The sequence below is a fragment of the Dasypus novemcinctus genome, chromosome 22 (assembly GCF_030445035.2).
Source record: "Dasypus novemcinctus isolate mDasNov1 chromosome 22, mDasNov1.1.hap2, whole genome shotgun sequence".
Taxonomy (NCBI): Eukaryota; Metazoa; Chordata; class Mammalia; order Cingulata; family Dasypodidae; genus Dasypus; species Dasypus novemcinctus.
Window position 1 is genome coordinate 24,205,901 of NC_080694.1, and position 5,244 is coordinate 24,211,144.

At 47.0% G+C, this 5,244-nt stretch overlaps 1 long non-coding RNA gene across 2 annotated transcripts; it reads left to right on the plus strand.

The window, feature by feature from the left end:
* Nucleotides 1-390: 390 nt before the first annotated feature.
* LOC131275250 (uncharacterized) lies at nt 391-4,022 on the plus strand. 2 transcript variants are annotated; one of them, XR_009182654.2, is made up of 3 exons: nt 391-798; nt 3,786-3,850; nt 3,995-4,022. It is a non-coding gene; the product is annotated as an uncharacterized lncRNA (long non-coding RNA). The 2 variants fall into 2 exon arrangements; XR_011647128.1 differs by having other exon boundaries at nt 391-582.
* Nucleotides 4,023-5,244: the final 1,222 nt, after the last annotated feature.

Genomic DNA, 5,244 nt, shown 5'->3' on the forward strand with positions numbered 1-5,244 from the left:
CGCCCCTCCCGCCTCACCCGGGCCTGGCGGGAGAAGTAGCTGCGCTCCTTGGGGTCCAGGCGCCATGGCGGGACGTAGCTGAAGGCGGACAGCGCCGAGATGGGCGGCGGCCGGGGCTTGCCCCGCAGCGTGGCGGCGGTGATCTCCTCCTTGTGCTCCAGGCCGCCCGCGTCCACCTTTTCCGCCGAGGCCAGATCGGTCCCACCCCGCCAGGGGCCCCGCCCGAGTCCGCCTGCCTGGCTGCCCGGCGCCCGTGTTCGGCAGTTGCCGGGAAACCGCAGCCTCGCGTCACAAAGCTGGGCGGGGGGCGCAGGGCTGGGGCGCAGGGCCAGGGGCGCAGGGCGGAGGGCGCTGCCGGGATGGGAATGGGACCGTGCCCTCCCGTCTCCTTGCGTGAACCTGGAGCGCCCACTTGGGACGCGAGGAGCCATCTGCTGGACTGGAGGCCTGCGCCGGCTTGCCCTTGCCCTTGCCCTTGCGCTCCCGGAAGCTTCCAAGCGGGCTGTCCAGGAGAAGTGCAGGCCACCCCAGCGCGGCATCTGAAACCCTCCAGGAGCTGCGGAACAGTAGTGGAAGGCACAGGTGGAATTCATTGCCTTCTTATATTAACTCTGTATCCGCAGCAGCATCGTGTCAACGTACAACGAGTTAGTTTTCAGCGCCTCGGTCAGCAAGAGGGGCCACCGCTCACGGTACTGGCAGGTGCGGCACGAATCAAATCCAGCCAAGTGGTATCTGGCAAAACTGAGCTGTTCCGCAGCACTCTGCTGTTTCTTGAGTCAGATGCTGGTTCAAGAGGTGTGTTCCTTTTGTCGAAAATTCACTTAATTCTAAAGCCTCGAATGTGTGTGTGTGTATCAGTAAAAAGGAAAAGGGGAACTAAACAGGCCTTGGGAATACTTTAACCAGGGCGGCTCTAGGAAGACTGGCTTGAAACATAAATGATAATGAGGGGCAAGACTTGTGAAATCTGGGGAACAGTCGGTCATTCCAGGCAGAGGGAAGAGCATCTGTGGTGACCCTGAGGCCGAGCCCATTGATGTGCAGGTGGCAGAACGGGAGGACAAGGGCTGTGCAACTTTCAGAAGGGGAAGGCAGCAGGGAGTGCAGGTGGACAGGCAGGCAGGAGAGGGGTTGCTCTCAGGCCCGGACCAACGAGCCCCCTCTCGTTGCTTCTTGCCTGCAGGTCGTTGACTCAGGCAGAGGTTTTTCAGTACCAAGTCCTTGATGCTAATTAACAAAAACAATAACCACACGTTTACAGTGGCACCCCTACAAGTAGAGCACCCTAGAAGTATGACACCCCTAGAAGTACAGCACACCTAGCAGTAGGGAACCCTAGAATTATGGCACCCCTAGAAGTATGACCCAGCAATCCAGTCTGTGCTCCTCCTACACCTCCTTACACATGGACACAACCATTCTAAGATCCACAGGATGGAGGAATAGAGTATGGATTGGAGTGGACTTAACGATATTCTATTCATGAACTATAGTGATTAGTAATAGAAGAAAATGTGGCATTGGAGTGGAGAAAGTGGCCATGGTGGCTTGGAGTTGTCCTGGGTGTTGCTGCAGGGACAGTTACTGGATATTGTATGTCCTCCCATGGCCCACTGGGTGGACTGTAGGAGAGTGTGGGCTATGGTGTGGACCATTGGCCGTGAGGTGCAGCGGTGCTCAGAGATGTATTCACCAAATGCAATGAATGTCTCATGATGATGGAGGAGGTTGTTGTTATGGGGAGAGGAGTGGGGTGAGCGGGGTGGGGGGTATAGGGTGGGGCAGGGAGGGGCAAGAGAGCTCACAGAAGGCAGAAGTGACACTGGGCTTGGACTTGGTAGTGAATAGGGACTGTGGATAGGTTTCTGAGGCATAGCATGATCCAGAATGGGGCTCAGGCCCAAAGCCATGAACTGCTCTAAGAACTGTAAGTGAGACCACTTCACAGGTTTCCAAGAGATGTGAGAATCCTTTTGGCCTGGCCCCCAGGTGAGCGGCAATTCACTTGGGTATATGAACGCATCCGAATCAATTGCAGCTCTCTCCTGGTCAATCTTTCATTTGCTTTTATTTGTCCCATTCCTTCTCTGCAAAGAAGCATAAAATTTAAAACTGAACTTGGAGCTCTAGAACTCATAGAGTTTCAATAACCTATGCTAAAGTTTAAAAAACCTTAAAAATTAAAGATAAACAGATCTAAAAAGTTACAGCATGATGGGGTCATGCGATGGTTAATCACCGTCCAGTTGGTGCTGAGTCATTGGATGATGCAAGCCCTGGCCTGCCAGTGTGAGGGCATTCTGTAGGTGGCTTTAGACCATTAGGCAGTTGGTTGCAGCTATGGCTGATTATATCCACAAACAAGGGCGACTGCGTTCAGCAAGGAGGGGAGTCCCATTACCCCAGCAGCTGGAGGTCTTAAAGCAACACTGTGGCTCTCAGCAGTCGCGCACACATAAGAATGGAAGCTCCTTGAGGGCAAAGTCACAGCTATCTTACTCAGGTACTCCCAGAGCCCAGAACAATGCCTAGCGCATAATAAGAGCTCAATAAATATTTGTTGGTTAAATAAGAGGGATATTTAAAGAAGTATCAAACATGATTCCTGTCCTCAAAGACACAATCAATACTAGAAGTACACAACAAGCCAGAGCAGAGTGTGTGAAGAAAATCAGAGTTCCAGCCCTCAGAGGGGGTCAGGGTTTTAGATTGTGGGGAAAGAAGAGACCTGAGTGGGGTGCTGCTGAGTGGACAGAATTTAGTCACGGGGAGATGCTGTCTGGAGGGAGAGGGGGCACCTGGGCAAAGGGGCAAGGTGAGAGATAATGGAGTGGGTTAGGTGGGAGGGAAGAGACCACCAGCTTGGAGCCAGGCAACAAGGTGCAGCCTCAGGGGGTCCCAAAAGTCAGAGCAGAGGAGGTTCTACTGTATCGTGTGAGCAGGAAAGAAAAAACGTTTCTGATCACAGGCTGGCACGCTGAGGGTTTTCAGAAGATTAATCTGGGATGTGCAAGATGAACTGGACAAGAGTAAGCCAGAGAGGAAACCAGGGAGCAGACTAGCACCAATACCTTAGAGAACTTGGGAAACTCATCTACATTCTAGTCACTCATCATCATAATGCCTTATTAAGTAACTTACAAAGGAAACAATAAGGTCTTAGGTATTAGGGAGTGATGAAGATAATGGTTTTAGTGAGTCATCTTGTCATCTTGTCTATTCTTACACTTACATCAGGAGGAAATTAAAACAGATATTCCAATAATTTAATAAGTTTCTCAGTCCACTGGGCTAGCAGACTACTTAGGACCCTGGAAAAAGCAAGTATGAATTAGGGATTACTTTGGGGGGTGGAGGGAATGGACCCATACCTGGACAACTTGATAACCATTAAATGGAGTTGCCGTTGTTTAATAGCCTCTTTTCCTAGTAAATTTTTGCTGTTAAAACAAACTCTTTTGGGGCCATTGATGCATAGTGCTACTCTGAAAAAAAATTCAAAGAGAAATAAACTTAGTTTTTATAACCATCCAAAATATTATTTTTCTGGCCAAAGTTTACTCAAGATTTGGCTTTTCCTAATGGCCAGTACTCTCACACGAATCATGAATGTGTTACTCTTTAGTCTACTGAAAAAGTACTTGGCTTAATTAATGATCCTGTTTATAAAATATTACAAGGAATTTCCAAAAAACATATCCTGAAATGTACTTTTAATTTCTGGAATCATCTATTTTTCTCACCTTTTTAAGAAAATGATCCTTTTCTATTCACCTCAACAGGCCTTGTAACATAAAAACAACAGCAGTTTCTTTACCTTTGGGCCCATCTTCATCAACTGTAAAAGGTAATATAAATCCTTCTTTATCTAATTTAATTTCAATATCTGGTGAGATAAGAAAAAAGGTCTTCATGTGATACCCTCACAAACACTATCTTCCTTTACTTCTTTGTTCTATTTTGATTTATTCCAAACTGTATTTATCAATAGGACAGAAGGCTGCAAAGAAATGACCACAACCAAATGAGGGTGAGGATGTTCACTCACGCAGCTTCAGGAACAAGCCTGTCAGCCTGAAATTAGGGAGGCTTCCTGGGCTAAAGCAAGGAGTAGGACCTCAAATTAACAGGGGAGCAGTAGGAACCATACACTTCCTCCTTCTCCTTACAAATGGGAGCACACTTTCAATTCAGACAGTGAAGAAAATGTTCTAAGTTCAGAAAAATTAGACAACTAAGCAGCTCACCACATCCATCTCTTCCAGTGCCTCCTGACAGCTAATGCAGCCCATATCCGTGGCACCCCACAACTGCAACATGTGGCCAAGGGGCATGGCTAGAATTCCCTTCCCAGCCCTCTGGTGTATGCCATTCCTTCTGTAGAAAGGGCCATGAGAGAGGTTAGGTGGAACATGTGACCATTTGAAGCCTATCAGAGATGGTTCTCTTTGAGATGACTTTTTAATTGATGAAAGGAAGGACTTGGACTCAAAGTCAGCATAGTCCAGCAGCTATTTCTGGGAGGATTTGTGTGCTTATATCTGTGCTAATGTGGTAGCCACCAGCTATGGGAGGCTTTGGAATGCTTGAAATGTGATATATGATTAGGGAAATGAATTATAAACTTTACTTATGTTTAATTTAAATTTAAGTAGCCATCTGCACTAGTGGCTTCTATACTGGACAGTGCAGGCCTAGACTATAAGAGCGGCTAAACAGACATGAGCACTTACTGTGTTATTCCCTCATGTATTCCTTCTTACCATAGGTGTTTGAGGTCAAATTTTACAGATGAGGAAGCAAACCGAAAAAAGTTAAAAAGGGTAAATACTCTGTGCAAAGACATTCTGCTAATCTGTGGCAAGCTGGATTCAAATATAGTCTATATACTATATTCTACCATCTACACTCTAGAGCCATATGCAGGGCAGGGAAGATTCGATTTTGCATTCTGTGGCTACTAAGCTCCACCTGTCTCACAAAGAGATAACAACCCACAAGGTTCCGTAAATAAATCCCATGGTACTTACCTTTTGTATACCAATAGGGTATTAACATTTTGGAAGCAAAGTAGGATCTTGTACCTAAAAGGTCGATCAATTCAATTACCTCAGATTTATGAGAGTGAAAATCCACAGGGGTCTCCAGGGAATGGTATGGAGTAAAAAATGATTTCATTTGATATTTAGGAAGGAGTTTGGGATTCTAAAAATCATATATTCAAACATGAGAGAGAAAAAT